Source organism: Paramormyrops kingsleyae, chromosome 7, assembly GCF_048594095.1.
Source record: "Paramormyrops kingsleyae isolate MSU_618 chromosome 7, PKINGS_0.4, whole genome shotgun sequence".
In the NCBI taxonomy this organism is placed as follows: domain Eukaryota; kingdom Metazoa; phylum Chordata; class Actinopteri; order Osteoglossiformes; family Mormyridae; genus Paramormyrops; species Paramormyrops kingsleyae.
In genome coordinates this window covers 25,495,208-25,514,122 of record NC_132803.1, presented here as the reverse complement: position 1 = coordinate 25,514,122, position 18,915 = coordinate 25,495,208, and the positions used below count along the sequence as shown (strand labels likewise).

Below are 18,915 nucleotides of genomic sequence, written 5' to 3'. Positions count from 1 at the left end.
CTGGTCCATTACTAGGCACTGACACATACTGTAATCAGGTGATTTAGACTCATCTCTTCACTTTAGGTGCGAGTCTCTGGATTATGAAACAAACTTGAAGTACCCGGAGGAAACTCCTGTGAATACGCTAATTCTATGAGCCAAATTTTAACTATGAACCCTGGCAACAATGGTACCTACTGCACCGCCGTACCATTCATATTATATAACTTCCATATATAGAAGCATGTGTGTGAGCGTGTGTGTGTGTGTGTGTACTTTTACATACTCCCACACACAACAGATACGCAGGCACAAAGCACACACACACCTTGGATTCAATACAAATATCTGTTACTTTGAATTCTGCTATGAACATTGGATTAATATTATAATTGAATTATTTCCATTTAAAGCTTCCAGGTTTCTTCTTAAACATATATAATCTGATATTATTAATATAAAAGCGCAAGATTTTATATTTAAAAGTTTTATATTAGATTTTATAGAGAACATACAAACAAGAAAGCCGCTAAACAGTCGTTGACCAGACAAGCCCTCAGTACTGCAGGACTGTGTTCTGCTTGTTGTCATAAAGACCTCTAGCAGGTAAAGTACCCAATGTATTTAATGGACTTTCCACCTTGGAATCTTAACCAAAAAAAAAAAACAATTTCCTTATTTCCATAATTCAGTTTCAGTAGCCCCAACTGCATTTGGAATACTTTTAAGAGTAAATGACCATGTTTCCACTCCTGCGGAGGAAAGGAATGAAGTAAACATTCACTCAGCTTTGTGTTTTGATAATAGTACTTTTATGTTTATGCCGTTAAAATTTGTCGTTTAGAAGTTTTCTTATGTTATATTTATATTTTCATATTTCCAAATATTTTCAGTATGATGTATACCTTCGTAGTGTTTGTTTTTTTTTCTTTGCTTCACTGTTCGCTAGTTTAAATAAGAGAACAACTATTTCAGACTATTTGCTTTCCATTTTCCAGAGTACTTTTTCACTGTAAAAGGTATCGCTGGCCATGTTTTCTTTTACAAGTATGTAGTCTTCTACATTAACATCTTTCAACTTTTACTTAAAAGAAGTTTATGTGCAGTCTGTTCGCGCCCCGGTCGCACCCTGTAAGCGAACGCTGAGTAAGTGTTGAGTTCTGCAGTACCTGTTTGCTGTCACACATGCTGTTCCTGCCAGGGTCTCCCAGCATGCATTCATCTCCATATCCAATTTCCTGCTCTGTTAGGTTTTTATCGAAGATGAATGGAGTGGAGACCAGTGTATATCTAAAAAGTCAATTATAGGGTCTTAGTTACAATCTCAGAGTGTCGCCATAGCCTTCCTCTCCTCTCGACAGGGTACGACAAGATACCTCCAGCTACATCTTTTCGCTATTTGGGAACAAGTTTACAGGAAATCTGTCAGGCCAGCTGCATCCTGTCCTACAATTTTTCAACCAGAGAAAACACTGCATCCAACTAGATCTGTGCTCTGTCAAGCACCTTTAGTTCTGTATTCTTTTAAAATTACCATAAATGTTTAGTCACATTATAACCTGCTCCCTAATTTAAAGGCTTCCACCACTACAATGGACCCAAAATCCTTACTATCTACTCTGTATCACTATTACCTATTATATAAAAAATTTAGGTTAAATACAATGGTTTGTAATAGCGAATGCATGCACTACTTTGAGATGCTGATGACAGCATTGAATGGCTTCAGTGGTTTGTTGGCTCGCCATACACTACACTACAGTATATAGTTACTTTATTATTACTACATAGTAATTATTATTATGGACTGTATTCAGGGCCGCTGCCAAGACTTTAAAAATACCGAGGTCAAAAGTGTTACCCCTTCCTAGGGGTGTTCAGGAGCATGACCCCCCCCCCGAGAATTTTTTTTCAAACTATAGTGTAACTTGTGAATTTTTGCCTCTTTCTGAGAGCGCCAATAATAATTTTGAAAAATAATTTCAATGACAAAAGATAGTGGAAAAAAATGCAAAAAACCAAAATGCCCTCAATGGTAGATGCAGACATGACTGTATCATTATTGTTCAGATGTAAAGGCAGACTTAGGGAACAGAACCCCTTCGTAACTGTATATATTAAAAACATGTTGTTTCCCTGATACTATTTGCTCAGCTTATCTAGCCAAGACAAATTTTCTTAAAAACGAGTGCAAGCTAATGTGATTGTGTTCAATCACATTAGTCCTTACCCTAGGAGATATGTCAAGATTCTCCTACAGTACATGAAGATGACACATAACCTTGGTCAAGTAAACCTCTCCATGTTGAGAATGGACTTTGAACGCTGTTATGTGTATCCCAGCACAAGGACAAGCTCTGGTTGGAAGGCATTGAGCAGTCGGACCTGAGGGTTACCTCTAGCATTACGATTCTGAAGAATAAAATTGGGGACTCTCAGAACAACTAGTACATTAACTACAGAACTGAACACTCTACATGCATTGAAATTATTTGGTCATGTTGGAGCTCATTATCTTAAATTTGCTCATTGCACGCGGACAAAAAAACCTTAAAATACTAGCTTAGCATATCGCCTAAGTGCGTAGTTCCTGAAAACAGGCTAAAATATCTATAAAAAATGCACAAATTAAATAATTATGGGATCTTGAAACAAAAGGCTGCATAGACATGGACAGCTAGAAATGGAGTTAGACACCTGTGCTGTAGGTTCTACTGGTATCTGTTGCAGCTCATGTACTGTAAGCTAAGTCTGCTGTCCTCACCTTCTCCTCTCCTGGTGTTTGGGAAGACTGAGGTTGTGGGAAAGCTTCTGGCACCCCCACGGCTGCTCGCCTGCCAATAAATCCCTCTGCAGATAGGCCCACGCTTCTCAGACCTCCTTAGGTGGGAAAACCTTCCACTCAGGCCTCCAAGGACAACCCCCCACGACTCCAAATCTTCCAGAAGCAAGGTCATTATTGCTCCTCTGCACACACTCCGCATGGTGAGAGGAGGAAGGGGTCACAATACTTTTAGCTGACAAATATATTATTATTTTTTTTTTTTGTTTAGTAGGTTTTCAAATTCCAATATACGGTTTTCTCTTGGGAAGTGGGGAGGGCTGATCTTTACGCATTAGACCAACAAAAAAAAGTTTGTTAATTACCCCCAGATCTGTGTGACTGATGTTCTCGCTATACGAGCGTAAAGTACTGATTGTTTAGTGTAGCTACTTTAACAAGTTGATCAGCCACATTTATAGTAGAGCCTTGAGGGTGATTTAATGTGTTTACCCTGTTTGGGTTAGGACCTCGGGGTGAGCAAGGACACCTTCTCTCTGTGATAATGAGGGCCAGCAGATGACGGTCAGATCGGCTCTGCCTGCCCTCCGGCAGTCCAACACCTACTAATTAAAACCAGCCAGGCTGGAGGGCAGAGGCTACAGACGCCTGTCAAGACAGCCTCATGCAAAGGCTGGGGCGCCAAATGGCAGACATTCGCCCGGATTCCCTTCCTGCTCTCTCCCGTCTCCGTGTCACGGCTGTACCTGATATCTGTCCGGCATGAGCAACAGCAGTTCTCACGCATCAAAAGTGATCTGTGCCTCAGCACGTAGGCGGATCAATGCGGCCTCCTTTTCAGAGATAGGACCCACACAGTTCTCTCTTATGGTGAGATCCCTCTTCTCTTCACACCAGTGGGTGGACCCAGTTTTCAAAACTATGATCTTTAGAAGAAAATACAAAATACATTTCTGAGATTAATATGCATCCCCCAGACCTGTTTTCAAAGCTCTACATGCGTTCATTCAGAAATACATGATGGCTGTAACGGCCTATTTCATTGGCCCCGCCTCTATCGCTTGTTCACATGTGGAACAGACCGCGATCTGAGGGCTTCCATTGATTTGCACTGGCTTGAATGATCCTTGCCTTTCATTTGAACTTAATGTCCAATGATATTTCTAGGTATCCGCTGATGGGTATTCATCCATTTCAGTTGCAGGCTCTGTTTGGTACGTGCCACACAATATATATTGTTAGTATGAAGGTAGTAGCTTGTTGATGTTTAATTTTACAAATGCATTCACCTTAAATATTACAGACCACTTTGCCTATGACAGTTACAATTTCCTATTATTGATACGATGTGTGTAGCGATTGGAACATAGTGGGTCTCATGCTTGTGGAGATCCTAGCACAATGACGTGTGTTCTTTACAGCCTTGATATTAAGCAGAAAGACCTCTGGGTGTGTTAGTATGTACCTGACAGCTTTCAAAAAGAGTTGTGAGTAACACAAAGTACACAAATCCCCAAACTTGTTTTTTTGGCACGGATCTTGCCTCCCACCCTGAAAAGCCTCTTCAGGCCTTCCTCCCACCCTCTATTCATCTGTGCTCCGCCACCCATGGCCTAACGCTTACTCATTGAACCTGTGCTTCTGCTGCTACGGAGGAGGATTGTGTGCACACATAGACCATGTCGTTTGCACGGACGAACACACCACGGCAGTGGGGCAGCTTAGCTGCAGAGGATCGGCAGAAACGCTGAGCTGCCCGCTCAGGTGACCAGTTCAGCCATTCTTTTGTTGTCGCACCCCTCGAAGAGGCCTCTGCTGCGTCACATTTTAACTATATTTAGTAAATTATGCATACTAATTATATATACTAAGCACTTGTATTTAAATAGTTATCGGTACTGTGTTATATATGCAAAACACAACATTACATGATTGAAAATTGTATTTCAATTTAATCTCATTTTTTGAAATATATATACATTGCATATATACTGTATGAACAAATTTTGTATACATGTAACAGGTTTTTGTGTTATTTGTACAGACTAACCTAAATACCACAGTGCTTAAAGTGTTCTCACTCACAGTAAATAATAGGAATTACGGCAGAAATACTTGTGAATATGCCAATGTAAAAATATCCTGGTGGAAACAAAGGAGCTCCCAGGAACAGGTTCAACATTGATAAACTATGTCTGAACCAAAGGTAATGAAACCTTTGACTAAATAGACTAGGGTGTGGCTATTATCCCCAAATAACCCTTTGAACAAGCTCAAATGAACAGAACAAAATTCACCATTATTTGTCAATTATTTACAGAAATGCCCAACATGCAAACACAGTGTTCTGATTTAAAATCAATTCATTTTCACCTGGTTAAAAAAGAATGACTACAGCACTGTAATATTATCGCCTGCTGAAAGCTCTAGAAAGGCACCTGTGATCCCCTGTGATTTCACTACGATGGCCACACATGATAAAATACAAATGAGATTCCAGGACCTAGTAATCATCCTCATAATACAAAGTCTGCCCCAAACTTAGTCTAAATGACAAGCAATGAAAAAAATTATTTCTGCATTGAAATGTCTCATGATAAATGCTATAAAAGCAGTATGTGGGTTAGTGGTATATATTTAGTCCTGCGTATCAAATACCAAACATTATTAGCCAACAATGCTTCACAGGATTTTGTGAAATAATCTTAAATGCCTTGACATTCTGCAAGAAGCACACATTCACCATACAGTTGTATTTTTTGCATTATATATTTGTAATTAATTAGGAGTACTTCATGGCAAATGTAAGGTTGTTATCATTGTAAGTAGATTTTATGAATGATAATTCTGCTGTAATTAAACTATACTGAAAATGTATTGAATCATATTTTAGTGCATTAAAAAGGCATTTCCATGTATGATGTCAAGGATGATAAGATATGCAGCGGGGATGATGATTATTATTGACCTGGTGAATGTTTACATATATAAGTGATCCTATATTATACATATTAATCATATGTGTTGTTAAACTAAAACATCATATAAAATATACAAATGACACTGTAATGTGATATGAAATATAGCAAAAAAACACAACTTTCCATTAATACATATATAAATAAATCCTTATAAATATCTCTGCTGTGTCTTCCCAACTGCTGCACAATTCCCAATATGTAACTGCCCCAAACCAAGTTTACAGTAATCTTGGTTACCCACATTGTACCTGGTGTTAAGTGCAGATAGCCCCTTTGGGAATGCAAAAAGACGGCATTAACAATGTGTTGCAGTGGTCTTTAGCCCCACCCAATCCAGAAACAATCTGGAGACCTTATCTCAACACCAAAGACAACCTGAGATGTCATGCACACAGTAACTCTTTAAACCCTTTGACCCCTTCATAGAGTCATACTTCGTAAAAACACAGGAAAAGAATCATGTTTTGATAAATACTGCTGACCTTTCAGTAGATAGCCGTTTTTCAAATCGCCTCGCCCCCAGTTCTTGTCAGGAAGCAGAGTCTTATCCTTTGCGGCATGTGAAAATGAGAGAGAAAGACAGAAGAGCTCAATTTTCCTGCCGGAGGTGTGTCAGTTACCCGTAAGAGGGAAACAAACTGTTCCACCAAATGGTTATATATGAAAAGAGTACACACCCACCACCGAGCACCCCTCCCTCCTAACCAAAACTATTTGGCAGCGGTCCCTGCACATTCACCTGTGCTGCTGCACAGATAATGATGTAGCTCACAGATGAGCCCGTGAAGCTGCTTCTGGGCTGTTCAGTACTACTTCTGTGTGAAGAGGCTAACAGGCTATCAGAGCTGTGTGGGAGGGAGTGTGCGCTGGCCTACAACTCTGTACCTGTTAGCAGGTGCTGTACAACTACAAGACCGTTTAAAGGTGTGATTTCTGTCACGAAATGCCGGCACAATCAAATGAAACGGAAAAGTTACTAGCAGTATGCATGATCTCTTTTTGTGATGCTTTTTATGTACCGATATTTTGCTGTTCAAACAATAAGTGACTGCAGACATTTTAATAAAATAGCGTGCCAGAGAATCAGTAATTCAAATCTGAAAAGTAACATTACAAAACAGTAAATATTATATTGGTGTACTCTGACATTAAACTGACATATTAAAAGCGTATTCTGTACAGTTTTGTGTTGTTGTGTCTTTTAATTGATTTATCAATCTTAAGTTACTTTTCAATCCAAGTTTCAGAGGCAGCTATAAATACATATAATTCAGATTAAGTTCATGTTTAAGACCATCCATCCATCCATCCACCCATCCATTTTCTTTACCCGCTTGTCCTATTCAGGGTCACGGGGTTCCAGTGCCTATCCTGGAAGCTATGGGTGCAATCTTTATAACTACAGTAAATTATTTCCTGTATGTAACTCATCTATGGTATAACATTACATTGTCTCAAAGCGCTTCATAGAATCTCCACCCAAAGCCCCTAGTGAGCAAGCCAGAGGCGACAGTGGCAAGGAAGAACTCCCTAGAAGGAAGGAACCAAACTCAAAGGGGGAGCCCATCCTCCAGGGGCCGGCAGGGGAAGTCAAATGATACGATATACAACACAACATACATGATCTCTGACCACTCGAAGGCGTCCATAATGTTTAATATGGCATATAATACACTGTACCACATAACATAAGAACTCAAATGGACCCATAAACATCTGCCACGATATACACAGCATTACTTTTTCTTAATCTTTATCAGTAGACCTGACTGAGAGTAAATTTGTTGCCTGCTGTTGATTATAAAGTGTAGTATTTCCAATCCATGAAAGTTCCAAAGTTAGTTGAAATAATTACAGCAACTGGAAAAGGTACCATCCTGTTTGTAAAACTGGTAATTCGTTGGCACAATTCAAATTTATCAAATAGAAGAAAAAAGGCGCTTTAAAATTTCAGATATTACACAGGCCAGTATAAAGACCTTTAACTTAATAGAGAGCTTAAATACTCACCTCTCTTGCAACATTACTATATGTAAAATACTTCTCAAATTAGAACAGAAAAAACAGGGCCATCAGTTACTATATTCACCAAACAAGTAACAATTATATGCTGCTGAGAAATAATTGCAACCTGACTGTCAGTTCTGTAATTTTCCTACAATTTTCCTAAGTGCTACAAACAGTGGTCTTAATGCTAAACAGAAATACTGATGCACAATGATACAATGAAAATTTTGGAAAGTTTTTTTTTTCTTCAGGATCTTTTGAGAACAACTTTTATTTTCTAGCTGACTTGACAAATACCATAGACTACACCCACACTTTTCTGTATCTTTGCTCTTGCTCTGTGACTCCCAGTTTGAGCCCAAGACTTCACATCATCCCCAGAGCATGCTTAGGTTCTAGCATATAAACATCCGAGCAAGAAAACGGGCAAATGTTAGACGCACGAAATTCATATCAGGACAAAATTCCCGCTGTCACAGAAGTCAGCTACTTCCTGCGTATATAACAGACCACTATCTTTTTTTCTAATAATGGTCAGGTCATCTCTATTGCTATAATAGGTTGTTAAAGTAAACTCTGCTATTGTCTTCAGCCGAACATCTGGACACTTTCAGACAAAACAAACACCTACCTGCTCTGTCCATAAGCAATGTTTCTGTCGTATTTCTCAGGTCTTTTCAATGAATGTCTTATCCATGTCTATATACCATACCTGCCATTCCCCTTGCCTTTGACTCTGAGCATTGGGCGTACTGATTGGGCAACATTGTTCCTTCTGAATGTACGTCGGCAGTATCACAACATTACCTGTCTTTTGCATCATATCTGCGGGTGAAAGCATCAGACAATAGTATTACTGAAAACCAATTGGATATCTTTTTGCCATAGACTTTTACACAGGTTTCTACTTCTGCTAATTAACCTAATCACTGTTAAAGCTAAGAATTTTAGCAGCTCTTTTTTTTATGGCTTATATGTAGACTGTGAGGAAACGTCATACACTGTTGAATAGATGCATTCAGTAGGTATACATCACTTACTTGAATGAGAAAAGTATCTGTGAAGTATTTAGCAGTACATGCATGTAACATTGTTGCAGTTGTGAAGTATTATCTAGGCCGAAATTATTTTGAACAATATAGAGTAACTAGGGTCTATACTGACCAGCTATTTTGGACACTTTATCTGCACTTATCATTGCTAAAAATCTCTGTCCTGTCACATAATGCGCACATGGACCACAGTCAAGGTGCTGTTTTCATCTGGCACGTTCATTTTAAATCCCAAGTTTGCATCTGAGCATTGGTTCCTTACAGCTGTGACCAGACCAACCTTGATACTTGGCGTTAGGGCAGTTAGAAAGACACTTTGTCTTTGGTCTTAAACATATGATGCCAAAGACCGGAGAATGTACCCAGACATGTAAGGCGATGAGTTGGAAGCCAGTGGTGGAGGTACGAGTCTACCTTCCACAAAGGGAGTCTGAGACACGAGAGCGTCCATAATCCCAAGAGGTTTCGCCAACAAACACTCAAAGCCATGCCGAAAGCGAGCCAGCGTGCGTGTGTGTTTCGGAAAGTGCGTGGTGGAAAGGTTGGGGGATTAAATAATGGTGGTTCTTAGTGCCAAAGCCTACACCCCCTTGAGCTGTCAGGCTGGTTAGTACAGGCTCGCCCCCTCCCCCACCCCCCACCCTCCGGTTCTCCCTGCCAAGCCTCCACATCTCACTACATTCGGAGACAGAGAGAAGAATGCGATCCAGCCACACTTTCCCAGAGATATTACCTCACCTCTCCCTTCTCTCTCTCCCTGTCCCCCTGCCTCCCCTCCAACAATATTGCTGCCAGGCCGGAATGTTTTTCTTAGCCTCTCCTACACAGTTTCACACAGCTCGCGCTCAACATACATCCTACCCACCCTGGTAGCTGGAGGTGGGGGTGGGCAGCTGCTTTATTACTCTTATGGATTTAACCTGTTCGGCACAGGATTGAAACAAACTTACACATTCGACCTCATTTATAGGCAAACTAGCCAATTGTGGCGGCCCATTGTCTTTCATTGTACATTATGGCTCTATGGGGAAAACTCTTTACGCGACATTTGGCATTTTTACTTTTGTGATTGCATTCGCAAATCTTTATGGGGACCTGAAAAACGGACCCGAAAATGTCAAAATAACAGGTTTTTATTACCTTGTGGGGGACATTTGGTTCCCACAATGTAATACAAACCTAAACCGCACACACACACACACGTTTGTAATTATATCTTTGTGGGGACTCTCCAATTATTTCTATGGCGTAAAGTCGAATCCTAACAAAATGACCTTAACCCCTACCCAGCCCTAACCTTAACCATAAGTAACCAAACAAAATACGAGAGTTTTGGCATTTTTCGTTTTTTGATTGCATTCACAGATAATTGTGGGGACCTGGAAAATGGACCTAACAAAGTCAAAATAACAGGTTTTTATCACATTGTGAGGTACATTTGGTGCCCACGATGTAATATAAACATAATCCACACACACACACACACAGACACACACACACACACACACACACACACACACTGTGTGGGGACCATCCATTCATTTCTATGGACAAAACCCAAATCCCAACCATGACAACCTTAACCCCTACCCAGCCCTAACCTTAACCATATATACATGTAAATACAGTATATACAGTAAATATATACATGACACACGCACATACAATCTCACACATACATGCGTGCGCGCGCGCACACACACATACACATTTTGGCTCATCATGGCTTTTTCTGTATGATTTTTAAATGTAACTATGTTTGCATTCTTTTAAAATATTCTTCTGTTGGTTGTTTCCCTTGTATCTGTTTGATGTCAAGTAGTTTTTTTATTTTTAAGCACTGAAAATGGAAAGTTATTATTTGATCTGAAAACACATAAAATGTTATGATAATTAATCTGCTTTTTATTATATAAATGTCTCATTGTAGTTTTCTTGTAAGAGTAAACTGCAAGAATTCTACCTCCCCATTAAAGGTGTTTCCCTCAAAAAAGAATTTCACTGGAGTAGGATTGCCCAGTAAAGGTATGGACATTAAAAAAGTTAAAAATCCATTACAGATAGGCTCAGCAAAAATGTCACCAGTTATTTACTGATTAGTATGTATAATATTTCTGAAATTAATAAGCTGACGCTAATTTCCCACCCCAACTCTGTGTGTCCAGTTTGCATATATGGAAGGAGATGTTAAACATTAAAGGAAATGTAAAATTTTATAATGAGCATCTTATCAATTGTGGCATAAACAGTGTGACCAACCAATCTTAGCTTGGTCAGGGCGACGCAGGGGCCAGAGCCTAACCCAGACAGCACTGGGAGCAGGACTGAGGGACACCAGGCCGGGACACCTGTCAGTCACGGGGCACACAGGCACACTCTGCCGGAAATTCACAGATACCAGTTAGCCTAAATACATGCCTCTGGAAACCAGTGTACCCAGAGAAAACCCACATAAGATGGACAGGACATGTGAACTCCTCACATTTTACTAATTTACTTTGCAAAGTTATTTTTTAAATGATTGATCACATTTATATAGGTAATTAAGTAACAATATATACATAATTCTAAGTAACATGATACTTTTCTCATTAGTTACATTTTATTTATTTTATTATTATTCAGTAAAAGAGTTGACTGAATAAAATGCGTAATGTACAGTGTTTAAGGGCAAAATTTTCCAAAGGAAACAATTCAAAATTTGAAAGAGATTCTGGATTGCAACCATGGTTACTTGTTTACAAATTTTAAGCTGTAGTAACTGTGTGTGTCAATAGCATAATGAATATCGTGCATAATCATCTCCGCTTGCATCCAAAAATAATTATACAGAAGTTTAAATGATCAGTTGTTGGGTGTTTGTGGGTTTCTGTGGGATTTGTTAAAATAGCTGGCCCTTTGTAAAAGGGTTTGAAAACATAGACGGCTATTGCTGTGGGCAAGAGCTGCTTAACCACCTGTTGACACAAATGTCTGCTTTCGCCCCTTTTATCTCACTGAAGAATCAAAGGGCGTACATCATTGCCATAGGTCTTTGACACATAATTTCTAGTGGTCAAGTCCATTGAAAAGACAAGATTTTTTTTTCAGGGGACGATTACTTCTAAGTACTAACCAGATGAAAACAGCAAGCTTGAAAAAGTAGATTGTATCTTGTTTGTCTTGAGTATGTCAAGAAGTATCCTTTCAGCACGGCTTTGATATCAACACTGTGTCATATAGATTATTTTCATAGGAAGCTAAGATTGATGTTGACCTTTCTAATTCAGATCCCAGTCATCTAGGTCCATGCTGTGTATAGTCTTATATAATCAATATGACTGAAACTGCTGATTTCTCCAAGCTAGGCTCATGTGACTCAGCCTGGACTGAGGGAAGCCTCCAGGGTCTGGTAGGCACTAAGGAAATAAAAGGCCCCCCTCACAGGTATGACAAAAAAAGATTTAACAGCCACCCATGTAAGGTCTGGTGTAATACAAGGTCAATTATGTAATTCAGTATTATGACTCATTGTAGTAGGGAGAAAAATAAAAGGATCCAATGCAGTAACCACGAGCCTCTACTTCTGGGCATATTTAGTAAGACGGTCAAATAACAATAATGCGTGAAACAACTAATACTAATTGCACGGCAATTCTGCTCTTAAGTTCACCCATACTGTAAATGGGAGAAAAATTATATATATATACACTTTTTAATGTTTTGCACATTTGTATAAAATCTGCTGTCTTATTAGGGTCAATGGCTCTAAATAATTGGCAAAATTATCTTTAACTGCATTTCAGAAGCAGTGAGAATGAAAAAAAAAATCCAGCTGCCAGAATGTATGGTGCCTCCCAGCACAGCTTAATTACAGGAGCACTGTGGCAAATTTAGCTGAGATGTTAACCAAAACGGAGGAGGCAGAAGGGCTGCTTCACTTGGAAAGTCACGGGTGGACGAAAGCTTCACAAAAGCAGACCACAGAAAAGAAGGGGGTCGCTATTTCAGGATCTGCCGCCCTCATTATTTATCATACTTTCAGTCTCCACACTGAGCGGCGGTAACCTGCAATTCTTGGCATGTAGGAAGGCATACTCCTGGACTATATCGGGGACTGTGCCAGATCCCCACACCTTACATTCACCCACCTGGAGATGCAGAACACCTCTGTAAGACTATTTCAGGAAGCTCTGTTCTTTATGACACTCATGTAAATTCTCACTTACAAATTCTTACAGATGTTCCATTTGTGATCTAAGACATCGCTTTCTCTGAGAAGGCCACATTTACATTACGACGTGCGGAGGATTGCTGGACTTTCAGATTTAATAGTGAATTGTCCTTTGTACCATATAATGGTTGCTAAAAAATAAACTCAACAGCATTGAGAATGGTGAAGTATCATATAACCTTAAATCAGTGAATGAAAAGGCAGTTTTTATAGCTATAAATAATGGGGAAAATGCATGAAAATTCGTCATGTTAATTCGAATGCACATATCGCCACTCAGAGAGCTGAGTATCCCGAAGCAACTTGATGCATCTGACCAAGCTTCACAGAGACTGCAGGTGCATTTGTCACAAAAGCACAAAATTATTTAACGTGTTAAAGAGAACAGCCTCAAAAACCGTAATAACATATGACACACATGGAAAAAAGCCACAGGAACAGTGCTTTAGATTTGAAGCTCACACACAGGGTAGACGGATACCTAACATGATACTTGCTAAACAGCACAAAAGTACAGCCTCAAATATTACCCCCAAACTGACTCAGCACATCTGTTACCCATTCTTGAGAAAAACAGTTTGTCGTGAGATTCACAAAGCTGAAATTTATGGCATGGCTTCCATTCGGAATCCACTTGCATCCAAGGCCAATGCAGAAAAAGACAAGAGCAATGAAGAACAGTATTGTAGCTTTTTGAGGCACCTTTCACCATTTTTAACATACTTGGAGAGCTTTATGTTAGGAGAACTGAGGGGTCCATAATGGTATGGGCAGCCAATTCATGGGAGTCATTCGCTTCACGCATTGTTCCCCATGGTTCTATGAACACCAAGAAGTCAGCTACCTTCCATGACCATCCCAGTTACTAAATGTGAACATTACTGAAGCCTTAAAGAAGTTGAGAAGTGCAGAGCACAATGTAGGGGTCCTTCTTCTTCATCCCTCAAACAACATACGAGGAATTGTTCAATATTTCAATAAATATGGTGTGAGGATTTGTATGACAGCATTCTAAGAAGGTTTTAAGTCGTTCAGGAGGTCAAGGATGACCCTACTCCTTGATATTAATGTATTTGGCAATGCTTTACTTATGGCAGTCATCATAATGCATTATACATACTGTCGTAATACTTTATAATGCGTTTATAAAGTATTATAAACACAGCTATTTATATTTATAAAAAGGCATAACATACTATAACCATTTTTATAATATATTATGAATGCTCAATGAAGCTCTTATCTATAATGCACTATAGATACCATCATAATGCATTGGTACATTGCCAGTGGTGGCCTAATGGCTAGGGACACACACTTGTACAGTAATTGAACAAGTGCTGGTTTGATTCCCTAACCAGCAAAGTACCACGGAGGTGCCCTGAGCAAGATGCCGCCCCCAAGCGCTGCTCCCCAGGTACTGAATTAGCTGCCCTCTGCTATGTCACAATGTCACATATGGGTTAATTGCAAAGGGCATATTTTGTTGTTGTGTACTGTGTGCTGTGGTGTGTCAACACTGACAACTACTCACTCCCCCGCCTTAATGGTCAGTATGATGCATTATGTATTTATAGTGCAGTATATAGATGAGAGCTTCATAAAGCATAATAAGTATTACACATGGTTATAATGTGTTATGACATTTTATAAATAGTTATTGCCATGTTTGTAATACTTTCGGAATGCATTATAAAGCATTATGAAGGTATCTATAATGCATTATACATGAGTGCTTTAATTGTTATCATGTATTTTAGTTTTTTCTGTTATTTTGTCCACTGCCATCTCCATAACAGCATTAGAACTTTTTTATGATATAGGAAACTGCAATCAATAACATTACTGCAGTGCTCCAGGACTGATAAACTCGGAACTTGGAAATGAAAAATTATTCTAGCTGTGTAATAAATTTCCCCTTAAATTTACAGAGGTACCTGACATCATACAAAGTCGTATTCTTTTTGTTTTTAACAGACCTGTGATTTTTCCAGAGTGGTTTCATTAATGATCAAAAAAGAAAAGTGTGGTGCTGAAATTTTTATCAGATTATATTTAAAAAACACAAAGAAATAAAGCTTGTGGTTTTAATTGTTACGTTTAGGCAGTTTTACCACAGTGAAGGTCCATAATTTTTATCAACAAGGAAAGACTAACAACCAGACAGAGCATAATTAGCACAGCTACACAGGGATTATTCTGCCCCAGAGCAGGAAAATTAAAACTTTGCATTTTTGAAGGAAACTCACAGCAAGTATTTTGCATTCCGCTGTTTTATCAGATTGCTGAACATTTCGCAGAATAGCTAAATGTGCCTGCACTCTTTTTCTGAATCTTCCATCTGTCTACTTTAGCTTACATCATTAGTTTACGGTTATCATGACCAAGTGGGGACACACACTGCTGATTCCGTGTACCACGTAGCAATTTTGTGATGCTAAAAAATTTCAACTGAGACAACTGTGCGGCGATGCCAGTTGTTAGCAGTGACAGATGCTCTGGTTCGTCACCAATGCAGGGTGACCTGCCGCATATGCATACAGTAATTGACTCTAAAATGATTGAATAAAAGCAGTGCAGGAAATGGGAATGTAAAAATGTCTATCATTATTCTTATGCATTATATTAGCATTATTATGTACTATTAAAGTAAACATTGTCAAATATACAAGTCACTCAGTTCCTCACTCAATAAGTAAACGATTAGATTATGATGTTACTAACATTGTAACATACTTTGCTAAAACACTTGCACCCTAGTATTCACCTGCAACAGTGTAGTAATCAAGTAATCTTAAAGTAATGTAGTGATCAAGTACTGTAGTGATCAAATACTCTTATAATAATCAACAAAGTAAGCTACATTGTTCAGGGATAATCCCTGACTTGTTTACAAAAAGTTCCATATACAAATGAGTGGGAAGTAATTTTGTAATTGGTAAGTCCTCACAGGCCATGTGTACTGTATGTATGTAGGGTAAGTCCTCACAGGCCATGTGTACTGTATGTCTGTAGGGTAAGTCCTCACAGGCCATGTGTACTGTATGTATGTAGGGTAAGTCCTCACAGGCCATGTGTACTGTATGTATGTAGGGTAAGTCCTCACAGGCCATGTGTACTGTATGTATGTAGGGTAAGTCCTCACAGGCCATGTGTACTGTATGTATGTAGGGTAAGTCCTAACAGGTCATGTGTACTGTATGTATGTAGGGTAAGTCCTCACAGGCCATGTGTACTGTATATATGTAGGGTAAGTCCTCACAGGCCATGTGTACTGTATGTATGTAGGGTAAGTCCTCACAGGCCATGTGTACTGTATGTATGTAGGGTAAGTCCTCACAGACCATGTGTACTGTATGTATGTAGGGTAAGTCCTCACAGGCCATGTGTACTGTATGTATGTAGGGTAAGTCCTCACAGGCCATGTGTACTGTATGTATGTAGGGTAAGTCCTCACAGGCCATGTGTACTGTATGTATGTAGGGTAAGTCCTCACAGGCCATGTGTACTGTATGTATGTAGGGTAAGTCCTCACAGGCCATGTGTACTGTATGTATGTAGGGTAAGTCCTCACAGGCCATGTGTACTGTATGTATGTAGGGTAAGTCCTCACAGGCCATGTGTACTGTATGTATGTAGGGTAAGTCCTCACAGGCCATGTGTACTGTATGTATGTAGGGTAAGTCCTCACAGGCCATGCTCAGTAGAGGGAAAATCAGCTACAATTTAGCTATTTTGTTAACGGTCTTAAAGATAGTGGTAAAATGTTGCTATTTTTTATGGACTGTCCATAAGTTTGTGTGGACGGCTGGCAGCTGAAGTCAGAGCTCTCCCACGAGCTGCACCACTTCCGCCCACCATGTCCTTCGTACAGCTGCTCTCACTGAGGCAACCTCGCGCCTCACTCGCTCGCTCCCCATCCCTCACCCTCTCTTCTCCTTTCTTTCTCCCTTCATCGTTCTGCCCTCTGTTCCACAATCCATTCTTTAGGACACGCGCATGCAAATGAGGCCCATCTAGGCTGTGGATCCAACACCTTAAATAATAAATGTACATTTATAACTCGATTTATAATTATATATTAAATGCAATAAAGCAGTTGTATCGAGTAACATTAAGATAATTCTGCAAAGATGGAAATGAAAATATATTCACCCTTGAGCCTCCTCACAAGCCATATCATGGGCTGGCAGTATTGTGTCCAGCACAGACAAAGCTTACTACAAGGTGGCCTAGCAGGGAACTTGATATCAAATTTGAGATAAGTGAAAAAATGCTTTGTTTCAGATGTTTTTGAAGCTGGAGTCTAAGGACCCAACGGAGCACAGTACACAAGTGTAACTAAGAATGAAATCTCGCTAATTAAAGCTTTAGCAAATAGCTAGCAAAGGTAATTAGTAATATGGCTTACCATTTTCCATGCATGTTATAATATTACACATATATTTCCATTTTTCTTTTGATTTATGAATGTAATTGCTATTTCTCAGCAGTATTCAGTTTTTACCTGTCTAAATTTGGTGCTTTTAAAAACTGACTCAGTTGTAAAAGTACAATAACACTGCCAAGACTGTACAGTATTTAACAAAATTCCAGTCAAACATATTTGAAAATCACAATCAAAGTCTCCAGTCTCAGTACTTAACTATCAGAAGTTATATAGTATTAACTATTATAATGACATTTGTGTGCTCAGTATTCACAGGATGTACTGTATATTCCCACACATGCACACGCAAATACTGTATTTTTTTCTGGGTTCAGTAGCACCAGTATTTAACAGATTGTAGCCAAAATGTCTTTAATCGCTGTCTGGCTATGATGCTTAGCATTTTTAAAGAAAATGAATGTAATGCAGGTGACCTGTATGTATCAAAACTGCTAGTGAAACCTACAAAGGAGGCCTACATGCGATGAAGTATTTTAGCGCAAACTAATCTTTCCCTCGTTTATTAAAAAGGATTAAATTAAATGTCATCGTCCACCTACTGCATGTGCCCTCACTCTAACCCATTAGAGGACGTTTGTGTTTCCGTAACTACACCCTTTATTTTGCTACTTAGTTTCTTACAAGCTACTTACATGTCTTGTCATCAGTGGACGCCTGTAGCAGTGGTGTTCTAGAAAATTCTGACTGACGAGGTGATAAGCATTTTACAGGGAAAAAAAGTGTCAATAATTTGATCACAATGATAAATGATGATAATCACCTTGACGCCATCTTACAAACAACTCCCACTCAGCTATCTTATGGTTGTCTTTACAGGAAATGCAGTGGGAGGGCTTCTGACATTAGAGCGCTAAGATCATATTTGCATATTACTTCCTCAATGTGCCCTATGCAAACTGATCTGTAATTCTGCAGTGAGTCCAATGTGTTGCATACTCAGGATAGATCATCTTTCATACTGGGGATATGTCGCTGGTTTGGCAGTACTAATATTTAACGGCAATCATCCAGACATGTAAATCTCTGTGATGCTTTCATTGATGCTGTCAATGGTCAACTTTACGTACTTATTAAAGATTATGTTCTATATCGAAAACTGTAAAATGACTAATGTGATCCTCTAACATTTGTGGTTTTCGGACAATACCTGAAATAGAATGGAAGGAACTTCAAATGAATAAAATATTCAGGTTTGATTTATCATACCAACCTATGGGTTGCATTCAGGGTTCCTGCAAAGCAAACAATAGATAATGCTGAAAAATTGTGCCGATTATATCAGTGAGCTAGTTTTGCCTGAAAATCAGCTCACTTGGTGTTTTCTCTTTGTTCTTATACCACTGGCAATTCCGCAACGCAGCATATATCAGTGTGTATGATGATGGAAATACAATCTTGCAGCCTTATGTAAAAAAAAGAAAAGAAAAAGAGACCAAGGCAACATCCTT

General features: G+C 39.2%; 1 protein-coding gene across 2 annotated transcripts in view; it reads right to left on the bottom strand.

Annotated features, from left to right (window-relative positions):
• The window catches only part of zbtb7c (zinc finger and BTB domain containing 7C), a 36,429-nt gene extending 18,199 nt beyond the window's left edge, over positions 1-18,230 (bottom strand). Inside the window, exons 1-2 of one of the 2 annotated variants that reach the window (XM_023792104.2) lie at positions 18,100-18,230; positions 6,228-8,577 (exon numbers count right to left, since the gene is read on the bottom strand). The gene's annotated coding sequence lies outside the window, so the exon portion shown is untranslated. Of the gene's footprint in view, positions 1-6,227; positions 8,580-18,099 lie in introns of those variants that run through there. The other variant, XM_023792105.2, reaches the window with a different exon arrangement.
• Positions 18,231-18,915: the final 685 nt, after the last annotated feature.